Source organism: Podarcis bocagei, assembly GCF_964188305.1.
Source record: "Podarcis bocagei genome assembly, chromosome: 6".
Taxonomy (NCBI): Eukaryota; Metazoa; Chordata; class Lepidosauria; order Squamata; family Lacertidae; genus Podarcis; species Podarcis bocagei.
In genome coordinates, this window is record NC_138130.1 from 79,680,655 (window position 1) to 79,694,318 (window position 13,664).

Genomic DNA, 13,664 nt, shown 5'->3' on the forward strand with positions numbered 1-13,664 from the left:
CTAATCACCTGCCTCAACAGAAACCCTGCCCCCTCTGACCTTTGCACAGGGAGAGCAGCTAATCAGCCTCAAAGAAACACACACACAAGAAAACTTTTGCTCGTTCTTCAGCTGCTGCCCTGCAAGCTCAGCACTAGTTCCCATGTCTAGATTGGTTTGAAGATAATATGAGCTAAACATTCCCAGGCTGAGTGGCACTGATGTTGGGGGTTATTACATAAGTGCTTGACTACAAGCACATTTTGCATCTCATTCTACGTTACTGAGCCTCGTCAGGGCCAAGTCACATGATTGCCAGGCTCATGGTAATCACACCAAATTCCTGAATGTGTCAGCTCATTGTGTGTGGCTGAGCTGGCATATGCAAGGTTAAGCTTTTCATAACCCACTGCAAACTCCCCCCCCCCACTTTTTTAAAAAAATGCTATTTGCTGTGTTGTGAAAGCTTAATCCTGTTCATGGCAGAGGCTGTGTTACATCGTGGGGCACCCATCCCATGACCTCAAACACACACTATTGATCTCTGGCCCTGCCCTGCTTCGAATGGGACCTGATCTGAAGCCTCCTTGCATTCTTCCTGCCACTCGCAAATTCAGGACTTAGATGACCTTTACACAATAGCCATTTAGTTTACCCTATCCATACTGGGATAGCATGGATCAGGAAGGAAATACAATCATTTTACGGGGTGGAGCAAAAGGAGTGACAAAGATGCATGAGATTCTCTATAGGAATCCCGCCCACAACAACACAAGGCTTATTGACAGTAGAGGTTTGGCAGGAATCATACCTGCCTTCTTTTAAACATGGCTTAAAAACATTGTCCTTTGAAATGTGAATTTACTTTTAACCAACCAGTATTTATTTTGCTGATGTGTTACTGATGTCTTCATTGTCTTAACTTGTATGGTTTATACTGCATATATATATATATATATATATATATATATATATATATATATAGTGTGGTTTATAAATCTTGCATATAATAGGAATACAAGAGCGTCATCAGTCTGTTTTCATTGGCCTCTTTCCAATGTTGTAATGGCAGTGGCGGAGGGAGGTGGCTCTCAGTAAACAGTGTGACGATGTGGCAGCGAGTGGGGGTGGGAGAGAAGCAAGTGAGGGCAGGTTAAGACTGCGCGGCAGTTTTAGTCCTCTGGTGACTGACAGGAGGGAAAAAGGAGGATTTGGAGAGGAGTCAGATAGAACTGCCTGGGAGTAAAGGGGGCATTTGGAGGCCTGAGAGGGAATATGGGGGGGGGGGCAGAGGTAGGTGTCTGACAATTGTAGGCTGCTAGTGCTGGAGGAGGAAGAAATCTGGAGAGGTGGAGGAACTCAGGAGGAGGCAGGTGGAGGTGGTTGGGTTAAAGGGGCATTTGCAGTGCTACAAGAGCCAGTGTGGTGTAGTGGTTAAGAGCGGTAGTCTCGTAATCTGGGCAACCGGGTTCGCTTCCCCGTTCCTCCACATGCAGCTGCTGGGTGACCTTGGGCCAGTCACACTTCCTTGAAGTCTCTCAGCCCCACTCACCTCACAGAGTGTTTGTTGTGGGGGAGGAAGGGAAAGGAGAATGTTAGCCGCTTTGAGACTCCTTCGGGTAGTGATAAAGCGGGATATCAAATCCAAACTCTTCTTCTTCTTCTACAGAGGAGCAAGAAGGGGCATCAGAAGGAATAAAGGGGAATATGTGTCAGAGGCTGGTAGGTTCTGGAGAGGGTTGTGTCTTTGATAAATGGCTGAAGGAGGTTTAAAGGAAGAGCTGTACAAGAGGAGGGGTGTGTGTCTGTGTGTGTGTGTGTGTGTGTGTGTGTGAGAGAGAGAGAGAGAGAGAGAGAGAGAGAGAGAGAGAGAGAGAGTCCCTTGCAGTGAGATTTCATATTTAGGCTAACTGTGGCACCACCTCTGTGACCCTCTCTCCTCCATATGCTTCCCTGATTCTATTTTGTAGCCATAGAGAGTGGAAAACGGAATGAGTCACTTCAATGCATGGAAGGGAAGGAGGATCGCATTTGACGTAATGCCAAAACGTTGCATATTCATACAGATCCCTATAGGCACATGCTCAATAATTCGTCACTCCTGTAATCTCTAAAATCAGGGGAGATGCAGTGGGGGAATATTGCACATACTGATGGATTCATATAGGGCTGTTTTTAAATTGGCTTTTACTGTTGCAATTTCTTTGAGTCTGACTTGTGCAGGAAAACCGTGTCCTATGTTTTTCAAAGACACAGAGATTTGTGCCTTAGTTTATCGGTTGAGTGCAATCACTCCCCTAATTCTCTATGAACACATTCAAGGAGCACAACTGTTTCACATCACATATCATTGCTGGAAGCCTACCATTTAGACCTCTATAAACCAAACACGATGAATATAATGGGCATTCCCGCAGAGCCAAGGTAAAGTAGTTTATATATGTGTGTGCATGTGTGACTGTTGAGAAACGCTCCAAAGAGATCATTGAAAAGGGCAGATGAATGCCTGGCATTCTCATTCAGTACACCTTTTCCCTGCTTCCAGAGGGCCGCTACCATTTTTTTCACCTAAAGAGCCTCCGATAATGGGGAAAAAACATATCTATCAATAGAGAAGCGCGTCTTTGAGCATGCAACACAACTACCAAAGATACAACTGAACTCCTCTGCAAAGTAAAGAGGTCATGTAAGTTAATTATGTCATTTCCTTTCCCATTTAATAAGAAATAAAGTTGCCATGGAGACTGACTAGATATAGAATCCCACTTTCATGACTAAAACAACTATGAGGAGAGAAGTAGGTGGAAGCACAATGCTTGTTTTGCACAATGCAACAAAAAGAGAGAGCAACCTCTAGGACCTTTTGCAGAAGGCACAAAGGCTATACTCAGTCTTACTGTTTCCAGTCTGGAATGATAAATAGTGACATACTATCCAAGGCACATGTTTTAAGATGTGGGCAGATATCAGGGTTTCAGCTATTTCTCCATCAAAAAAAACCCCTCATCCAGCTAACCAGTTTATGTATTCCCACCCCAGAAATATCTCTTGACTAGTGTTATGCTGAGATCTGTCCTCCAATTTCACAAAGCTTTCTTCCCTTGCAAAAGATGCTTCCATTTTTTTTTTTATTCCTAATTCTCATGGCACATAGAATTGTAGAGTTGGAAGGGACCCGAGGGTCATCTAGTCCACCCCCTGCAATGCAGGAATCTCAACTACATCATACATGACAGATGCCCACGCAGTCACTGTTTGAAACCCTCCAAGGAAGGAGAGTCCATGTGCCGAACGGCAATATCTTCAGTTACAACATTTGTTGGTGTTTATTTATGGAACATCTGCTTTGAGTGCTTCAGCATCTCCTATATTGTCGGAGGAAATTATTGTATCCTTACAGAAAGTCAAACCCATAACTGTTGTTTATAAATGCTTAATGGACCTTTGAGGAACTTAGAGAGTTGTTGAATAGGGAATTAGAAGTATTACACAGCCTAAACAAAATTTGCCTTAGAATCTTTATCTGATTGAAATTGGGACTGATCCAGCAGAAATTAATATCATGGGTATAGTGGACTCCACAAGATCTGTATAGAAAGACACTGTCCATTGCAGATAGATTCTGGACATTAGGGCTGCCATAAGTCCGGGACGTGGGTGGCGCTGTGGTCTAAACCACTGAGCGTCTTGGGCCTGCCGATCAGAAGGTCAGCAGTTCAAATCCCCACTATGGGTTGAGCTCCCATTGCTCTGCCCCAGTTCCTGCCAATCTAGCAGTTCAAAAGCATATCAGTGCAAGAAGATAAATAGCGGGAAGGTAAATGTCATTTAAACTACAGAGCCTAGGGCTTGCCGATCAAAAGGTTGGCGGTTCGAATCCCTGTAAATAGGTACCGCTCCAGCGGGAAGGTAAACGGTGTTTCCATGCGCTACTCTGGTTCACCAGAAGTGGCTTAGTCATGCTGGCCACAAGCTGTACGCTGGCTCCCTCAGCCAGTAAAGCGAGATGAGCGCTGCAACCCCAGGGTCGTCCGCGACTGGATCTAACGGTCAGGTGTCCCTTTACCTTTTAAATGTCATTTCCGTGCGCTCTGGCTCTTGTCATGGTCCTCCGTGAACCAGAAGCAGTTTAGACATGCTGGCCACATGACCCAGAAAGCTGTCTGTGGACAAACGCTTGGTCTGAAAGCAAGATGAGCGCCACAACCCCATAGTTGCCGTTGACTGGACTTAACCATCAAGGGATCCTTTACCTTTTTACCTTTTACCTTATGTGCGGTGAATTGAAAAACTTTTGGGGTGTCCTTGTTTTTACCTGGCAGGTGTAATGCTGAATATGCCTAATGGAGCTACATGTTGAGGGCTAGTCCAGTGATATACTGCATTCTTTTTGGTCTGAAGTGGCTGTCCTTAAGAAATTTGCATTGGTGAAATCCTTGATATTTGCAGACCCTCGTGATCTTTTAAACTATATTCCCACTGTATGGGGTTTAATGGCAGGATAAAAAAGTGGATTTTGCAAGCCCTTATGGCTGCTAAGAGACTTATACTTTGAGCCTGGAATGATAAACACCTGTCATCTGTCACACAATGGCCTGAGGAACTCAACGCCTTGGATACATTTGAACATATTTCTTACAGAAATCCACTTCGTGTGGGTTTCTATTGGGACACCTGGAGGGTTTTTATTAACCTTTATGTTTAACCCAAGATGGATGCACTGATTGTTATTGCACCCTTAATGCGAGCCGATGGTGGTGTTATTATTATTATTTCTTTTTCTTCCATTCATTCTCTTTCCTGTTCATTTTTAATCCCTTTCCCCTTTTTCTTCCCCCTTTGTTAAATTTGCAAATAAAAAAATTAATAGAAATAAAAAAACAAAAAAGAAAGAAAACGCAGAGGATTTGGGCGTATGTGCACACTAGAGTAGAACTCATTTAACTGCAGGCCTTTGACAATAAAGTAATTGAAATTATTTTAATTCTTATCATTCGTGTCATAGAGGGAGTCAAATGTGCTTTTTTCATTAAAATACGTGAATGATTAAATGGACTAATCCATGCATTTTAAAATAAAATTAGTTATTGGTCTGCCAGCGATCTTTGCAAAAAGTTAATAAGAGTGCCAACATTCAATGAGATTAAGATGCAGATTATATTTCTTTTGGTGTAGGGAAAAGATCTAACACCCACTCAGAAGACCCACTGGTTAAATGGAGCTTATTCCCAAATAACTATGCATATGCATAGCAGGGGTAGCCAATGTGGTGCCCTCCATATATTATGAAATTCAATTCCAATCATCCCTAGGTTTCATGGACTGGCTGGGTACAAAGGAGGCACCAGGTGGGGAACCCCCAAGGGAACCCTGGGGGGAAGAACGCTCAGACCCAGGGGATTGGTGGTGGGATGATGATGAGTGGTCAGTGGGAGGAGAGAGAGCAGACTGGGAGGATGAGGTGTCAGAATCTGAAGAGGTAACAGGGTTTAGTGAGCAGGGAGAGGCTGTGGCAGAGAGCAGTCCAGAGGCAGAGGAAAAGTGGAGGCTGGAGAGGAGTGGGGCCAAGAGGCAGAGATCAGGCAGGTTGCTGAAGAAGCCAGGGAGTCTCACCCTCCTGCTGCGACCAGCTCCCCTCCCCTTTGGTCTCCCAGAACACAAAGAGGAATGAAGAGGGCAGAGCAAAGAGAGACAAAATGAAGGAGCCTCAGGTCGCTTGGGAAGGACCTGAGGGAGAAGGAATATAGTTGTGGGAAGTTGGGAACCTTCAGTCCTCGCCTCATTGGGACAAGATGTACTAGCAAGAGTTACTGGGCTCCTTAGGCCTGAGCTGTTTCGTTTCATGGAATAAAGAGTTAACTTCGCTGACGCCTTGTGAGTTTTATTACTGACCTGACCCTGGCACCCGACTGTAATGCTAGGGCTGATGGGAATCTTACTTAGCAGCAGTGCTTTTTCTGGGGGTGGATGCAGGGGTATGCATACCCCTAAACATTTTGTGACTCTAATGGGAGAAGAAACCTTTTTTTAAAAAAAAGTTTCTTCTTTAGCACGGTGAACCGTCAGTTCCATTGCTACACCCGATGGCTGCCTCATTTCCTGTCACGTGGTTTCCTGAGTCTCAGAAGGAAGCGAGCATTTAATGTGTGAAGTAGGAGTTGGAATCTAGCGTGGTGATTGGTCAGTTTTGTTGTTACCACCTCCGATGGTGGTTTCATTCCCTTTCCCAGTGATTTTCTTGAGTCAAAATGAGAGTACCCCTAAGTATTTGTTTAGAAAAAAAGCACTGGTCAGCAGTATCTGCAGTATGTAACACTGACTGCCCCTGGTGTACAAGATTATATCCTAAATCTAGGGGCCATCATCATATATTTTAAGACCAATCTAAGTCTTCCCATGTTCCTAGAGCTGGAGCCAGACACAATAAAGAGTTGGCAGCAGACTCAGCGTAACCTTGAGGTTTGCAGGATGCCAAAAAAAACAAAAACCCCCTGCAAAAATAAAATCATGAAGGGGCAGAAAAGAACCCAAACTGTTCTATAGTAATAAATGAATTGCATGGAATGTTGTGGATCCAGAATGAGTCATGTTTAGAGTAGACACATTGAAATAAAAGAGTTAAGCCTTAAGTTAGAACATAGGAAGAGCCTGATGGATCAGGGCAATAGCTCATCTAGTTCAGCGTCTTTTTCTCACAGTGGCCAGCCAGATGACTGAGAGAAACCTGCAAGCAACCTGTGAACCGGTATTCAGAAGCATTGTTTCCTTCAACTGTAGAAGTAAAGTAAAGCATAGTCTAGTATCCATCAATAGCCCTCTCTTCCATTCATTCATTCATTCATATATTGCATTGTAGGTAAAGGTAAAGGGACCCCTGACCATTAGGTCCAGTCGCGGATGACTCTGGGGTTGCGGTGCTCATCTCGCTTTATTGACTGAGGGAGCCGATCATGTGGCCAGCATGACTAAGCTGCTTCTGGCAAACCAGAGCAGCGCACGGAAACACCGTTTACCTTCCCGCCGGAGCAGTACCTATTTATCTACTTGCACTTTGACGTGCTTTGAACTGCTAGGTTGGCAGGAGCAGGGACCGAGCAACGGGAGCTCACCCCGTCGTGGGGATTCGAACCGCCGACCTTCTGATCGGCAAGCCCTAGGCTCTGTGATTTAACCCACAGTGCCACCCACGTCCCTTATTGTATTGTATTGCAGCGTATTAATACATATACATACACATATGTATAAATAGATAAGATACACACATGCACACCAGTCTGCATCATCCTAGGGGGAAACAATATTTGATAACAGGAATTTAGGGGCATTAATTAAGCTGATTTAAATCCAGCTGGCTGAATCTGTTTCGAATGTCATTATATTTGCTTTGAATTAGAAAAAAGACAAGATATGCTTCCACTGTACACCCTCGTTTCCATTGACAGAGAGAGACTTTTTATTTTCTGCGGCTTTTCCCTTTTCTGTTTCCGAAAGCACATGATCATCCAGCTTTGCCCTCCTATTGATAACATTCTGAAGTGGCTGCAATTCTAAGCAGCACACCTGCCGATGCTATGTTTGCTTTTAACTGAAGTCCTGTTAGTCTGCCAGAGATAACATGAACAATTACGGATGCACAAATGGATTCTTGGGAAAGCTGAAGCTGGGACCGGGCATCGGTTAAAACAACCAAATTAGGTGACCTTGAACAAAGCATTTAGAGGGGAAGTTTCAAAGAGATGCCTTTGAGTGCTTGGTGTGTCTCTCTGTGTGTAAATAATTTGGCAGGGCAGCTTAAAATGCTCAGAAAACAAGGTTACTCTTCAAAGCATATCTTGGCCATCTGTCTTTTCTTTCTTTCTTTTTTAAATTGGATCTGTTTTTGGGTTGCTAAATCCATCTGGATACTCAGGCTTTAGTGGACTTTGGAGGCACTGAAATTCAGAGCTGGCTCCTTTCCAAACAGTCTAGGTCTGTTTCTGCTTGTCTGTTTCTCCTGCTGCTACTCTCCTATGCTTTTCAAGGTCATTTCATCAGTTCTCCCTTCTAGCACCTGCAAACTGTGGACACAGTGCAAAAAACTCATCAGCAGGTGTAAAACAATGGAAATCTTCTTAGCATTAACTAGAAGGTGTAGATGACTGGGACACTCATTCTTAGTTGTTCCACGAAAAACAACTTTGGACTCAGCTATGATGATCTGAATGAGAGAATAGATGTTCTCACCCACCCTGAAACTTCCAAAATCCGACATTTGAACAATCAGCTTTCCAAAGAATCATTCAAAACCTGCCATTCAAATAGCAGATCTTCACTTTTATTCAGATTTCCGCTTTGAAAGTGTGCCAGGACCAGCAGCTTCCTCTATTGTGTAACGAAAAGAGCTAAATCCCTTTGAGTTAAATGAGACTTGGAAAGGGGTCAGTTCAGTGAACAGGATGCTGGGTGGTCCAGTTACAGAAACCATCATGTTCACAGCACGACACAAAACTTCACTGACTGCTGCAGGGAGCATATGTGAATAGCTGCCATAATGTAATGTGGGCTCATTTCGCAAGGGCAAGCTGGCGATTTTCACAAGCTGCTTTTTCTTAACCTCTCCGCTTCATTGTGAAGAAATGGAACGTTACTTAGCTACAGATCTCAAATGACAACCACATTATTTGGCTAATAGAGATATTTTCCCATGGACAAAACTTAACCGTGATCCTATACTTGCTGGGCAAGAAAGGATCTTTTCTAAAATCCCCTTATTATGGAAAAGTGTCATCTTAGAATAAAAAGAAACGCTGCTGTAGCTATATCCTTTTGTTGCTACAATATCCTCAGTGTAAGATGCAAACATTAAGTTAACACACTTCCACACATAACAGCTGCAGGCAACTGGCCTCACGTCCTCTGTCTCTGCCCCACAGCTGTAATGGAGAATAGGGATCTTAATAGCTCTGCAGCCAATCATGGAACACAACCGGAAGCATCAGCCATGAAGCTCTGAGTTTGGCCATCAAGGCATAGGCTATGGAGCTATGGCCCCACTGATGTCCCTAGAACTTAAAATTAATATATTAGCAGAAATTTGGTGACAGCCAACGCTCACAGCTAAATGGGAGTGGGATGATTGCTAGCGCTTGAAGGCTACAGTGTTTCTAACCTTCCTCCATATACCGGCCTTTTGAAAAGCACCTTGATGAGATGAGCTATAAATAAATTAAACAAACAAACAAACAAACAAACAAACAAACAAATGGAAATCATACTGGTTCAAATGCACCAGCAGGACCACAGATATAGCATGTTCTAAAGGCAAGATGTAAGGCAATATTAGGCAGTAGCACCAGACAGACAGCCTCACATTTTATGGCACATTTATCCTGGAAGCTCTCCAGCCAGTTCCTCTTCTTCAGGAGCAGAGGAAAGGGGAGCTCCGTGCTTGTGAAGTGAGTGCTCCACCTTATAACGCTAGCTTCTGTCTGTGTTCATCGCCATCTTTCTCAAGGTAGACCTCTGGGTAAACTTATGTCCCAGGATTCCATAAGGAAGGAATGGGCTTTAAATATGGTGTTTGTGTTCATCAACTGCCTCATCTTCCCGGGCAAAAATAAGTCCAGGCCCTTCTTGGACACTTTTGAGTTTTGTGAGCCTGGTGTGCACACAGTAACATGCTTCCTGGGTGGGATGTGTAGCAGGTGGGATGAGGGGACACACACACACACACACACACACACACACAACCTGCTGGATCAGGCCAACTCCCATCTCGTCCAGCACCCTGTTCTCACAGTGGCCACTCAGATGCTTGTGAGAAACCAGCAAGCAGAATTTGACCACAAGAAAACTCTCCTCTGGCTTTTCCAGCAGCTGGTATTCAGAAGTATTGTTGCCTCCAACTCGAGGCAGAGCATAGTCATCATGTCCACTATTTCTCTCCTCCATGAAATTATCCAATCCTCTTTTAAAGCCATCTAGGCTGATGGCCATTACTGCTTCCTGTGGGAGCAAGTGCCATAAATTTAACTATGTGCTGCATGAAGAAGTCTTTTGTTTTATCTGTCCTGAATCTTCAACTTCCAGCTTCGCCGGAGAGAGCAGCAGCAGCAGCAGCAGCACGACTGGGGAGAGGAGGACTTTGGTCTACTAATCTCTTCCCACTGCTCTCAACAACAGCTCAGCCACTTCTATTCAGCCAGGAGCTGCTGATACAATCTCCTTGATGGGGCCTACCAATCTCAAGGAAGTGAAACTTTTAAGACTGTTTTCGTTGTTGCCTCATTTGCGTTTTCAGACCCAGAGACCTGCCCCCTAAATAAATTCACACTTGACTCAAATTTTAGTTTTGGCAGAATTTAGGCCACAACTTTATTGATTACAGAAAGTGAGTGGTTGCATAGGCACTGGTTCAACTAGCTCCCTGCCATGCAGGTAGTGCTGACCCGGGGTTCCAGCATAGGTCAGCCAAGGGTGAACATCTGGATGGGCAAAAAGTTGGGAGCAGACTATGTCCGCCACCCAAATGTCCCCCTGGACTCAGGCATGGGCACAACACCCTCCCAGGGGTTGACCAAACCATTTGAGTCCCTGGATTCCTTTAACAGAATACCCTTCACATAGGGAAGGCGAGACTGCTCCCCCTTCCCTGAACCAGAGTCTATCCGCAACCTTACAAGTTGTGAAGATTTGCTACGTGGCAGGTGAAACCCAAATGACAACAGCCAATCAGCCAAGTGGGGGAAATTCCTGCCATGCCCCTGTCCCAATGACAGATGACACACGACGGCATAGCAAGGTCAAAGCACAATTCCCTAAAAATAGGGAGAGGTGGGCGGGTGTTCCAAATGCACGAGCCGAAAGAGGAAGCTCTGGGTCACATGCATGGGTATAAATAGGTCCCTCGATCCATTTGAACTGCGCCCCATTGGCCAGATTGAATGCAACATCGAGGGACCTACCAATCGGGTGTTGTGGCTGACCAATCTTACCCACCCACAACACAGGGGATCGGTCTCCAGGTCTCACCGCAACACGTGCCCTCTTTTAGGGAGGACACGATTTTACGATGTAAACTGCTCAGAGAAACTTTGTGTTGTGTATAAATATTCCAAATAGATCAATGACTCATTCAGTAAAAGAACTTTGAAAGTGACTGTCTCCAACCCATGCTTTCAAAAAAGGAATGTCTAACCTGAAAAGGGGCATTGTTTTTTATTAAACACACTGATTTCCTTTTGCCTTTTTCATGAACTGCTGAGGACCTCATTCATCTTTATATTCCAGGCAGAGTTTCTTGTGGGTGTAACATTATTATTATTATTATTTTAAATTACTTTGCCTTCAAGGAGACTTGCCAATTCCATGGGACATCTATCAGCATGTAGGTGGAGTTTCAAACAGACAGATGCCTGTGGGAGGATACTCTAGAATACATAGCGATAGAAAGAGACAAACAGGTCATTTTCTTGCTAATGTTGAATGATCTCCTCGCTCAGTCATTTTTGACTGGCAATTCCGCACTCCCTCATGCAAAATTGACAAGCAGACGGCACAGTGGGAGTTGCATTATCGTTTTCGGGATTCTATTTCCTTTGCTCTTATTTAATTCATAAATAACATATTCCCTTTTGCTCAAATGAAGTCTCCATATTTAAAAATTCCTGAATAGTTTAGGATCCCTGTGCTGTGTCACAGTGAACATCATTCTGGCGAAGGCAGTCCTAGTTTTTCAGAAAGGCCAAGTATCTTTATAGAAAAGGGAACCCTGGGAACTCTGGGAAGGGCTGTAGCTCAGTGGTAGAGCATCTGCTTTGCATGCAGAAGGTCCCAGGTTCAATCCCCAGCATCTCCAGGTAGGGCTGGGGAAGATTCTCTGCCTGAAGCCCTGAAGAGATGTTTCCTTCAGTACTGAGCCAGAAGGACCAATGGACCAACTCACCAACTCATTATAAGGCAGCTTCCTATGTTCCTTATAGCAGTTCAATATCTGCGTCCATCAGCAGGTACAGGCAGGGATTCTACCACAAACTACTCTACAGGCGGGTGAGTGGCAGGCTAAAAACGAAATCCTGTGCATGCCTATGGCTGGGTGTAGTAGAGCTGAAATTCAGCATGGGCTAAATTTTCCCCACAGCCAGTCCCCGTGGCCACATTCCTCATGCACATCTTGGTGTGCATGGTAACATCTAAGAAGGGCTATTGGGAAGACAATACTAGGCCAGTGTGGTGAAGCAGTTAGAGCATCGAATTAGGACCTGAGAGACCAGGGTTCAAATCCCCACTTGGCCATGAAGCTCAGTGCGTAACTTTGGGGAGGTCACTGCCTCTCAGCCTCACCTACCCCACAGGCTTGTTGTGGGGATTAAATGAGGATGGGGAGAAAGAACCATGTATACCTCCTAGAGCACCTTGGAGGAAAACTTGGGCTATAAATGCAATAAATGAATAGTTTCATCTTGTATAAGGCCGCTTCCTTTCTTCCACAGCCACCTGCCCATAAGAAGAGCTCTGCTGGATCTAGACCTTATCTAGACCTGCATCCTGTTTCCCATAGTGACCAACCTACAGGAAGCCCACATGCAGGTCACTAGCAAAAAAGCCCTCTACTGCTGTTTCCTCCTGGCAACTGGTATTCAGTGCCATGCTACGTGTAGTGGCGGACTTTGGACTTTGACATTTCAGTGGTGCCCTGTGTGATGCCTAAATTCCGTGCCCCCTCACTTGTCACTTTCCGTTGTTAGTCATTGTTGCAGCACCCCTTGTGGCACCCTCTCGGCTCAGTGCCCAGTACAGGCAAGCCAGTCGCCTAAATCTGTCTCTGCTACGTATGATACTGGAGGAAATGTATAGTCATAAACCTAGTGACCTTTGATAGCCTTATCTTTTCAGGTTTTCCAGCCAGTACAAAGATATTACAGTGCCTTCACAGTTTGTCTTTCAGTGCTTCCAGTTTTGCCATTTATTGAACTTGCTGCCTTTGCCTTGCATGCTGGTGCTCCAGCTGTCTCCTTGCATGGGTGAATAAAGTGCCACCTCCATATCCTTCCCTATGAGAAAGTGTGTACATCGACATTTTCTCAAAATCATGAAACAGAAGCTCAAATGCTGGTGTATTGAGCAATCATATTATTTATTATTGCTTTCTGATTTCTAAAACCTTCAGCTGACTACGAGAGCATGGATTGCAGCTGCTAAGGGAGATGCTGAAGAGCCAATTCACACATATTTTGATAACCTTATGAGTAATACAGTAAAACCTCTGGTGATGAAATCAGGAGGGTTAGGAATACAGGTATAAACCTGGCTTGCATGAAATGGAGATGATTGTGTAATGACTCACTAACTTGCTGCCAGCTGAGGGAATTATTTTGTGCCTCATTCTCATGTGTTGTGCTTTTTTTGCTTTTTAAGATCTGCGGTGAGTGAACCATTGCAATATAGTCTCAATAACAGGTCTTAATTAAAGACCAGGATAAGCCCCAGGACCCGGAGACACAGCCAAGAAACCTACTTTTAGTGTTGAGACTTAGTCCTGAAATATGTGGAACACATATTATATCCGTGGAGTTCCTCTGCTATATGTAGAGTGCATTTAGGAACATAGGAAGCTGCCTCATATCAAGTCAGATAATCAATCCATCTCTCTCGGTACACCATCTGATAGTAGTTTTCCGGGTTTTCAGGCAGCTCTACCTGTAAAT

At 44.5% G+C, this 13,664-nt stretch overlaps 1 long non-coding RNA gene across 1 annotated transcript; it reads left to right on the top strand.

Annotated features, from left to right (window-relative positions):
- The first annotated feature begins 1,277 nt into the window (after positions 1-1,277).
- On the top strand, positions 1,278-10,304 carry LOC308589974. Its single transcript, XR_014009589.1, has 3 exons — positions 1,278-1,701; positions 2,525-2,665; positions 10,048-10,304. It is a non-coding gene; the product is annotated as an uncharacterized lncRNA (long non-coding RNA).
- Positions 10,305-13,664: the final 3,360 nt, after the last annotated feature.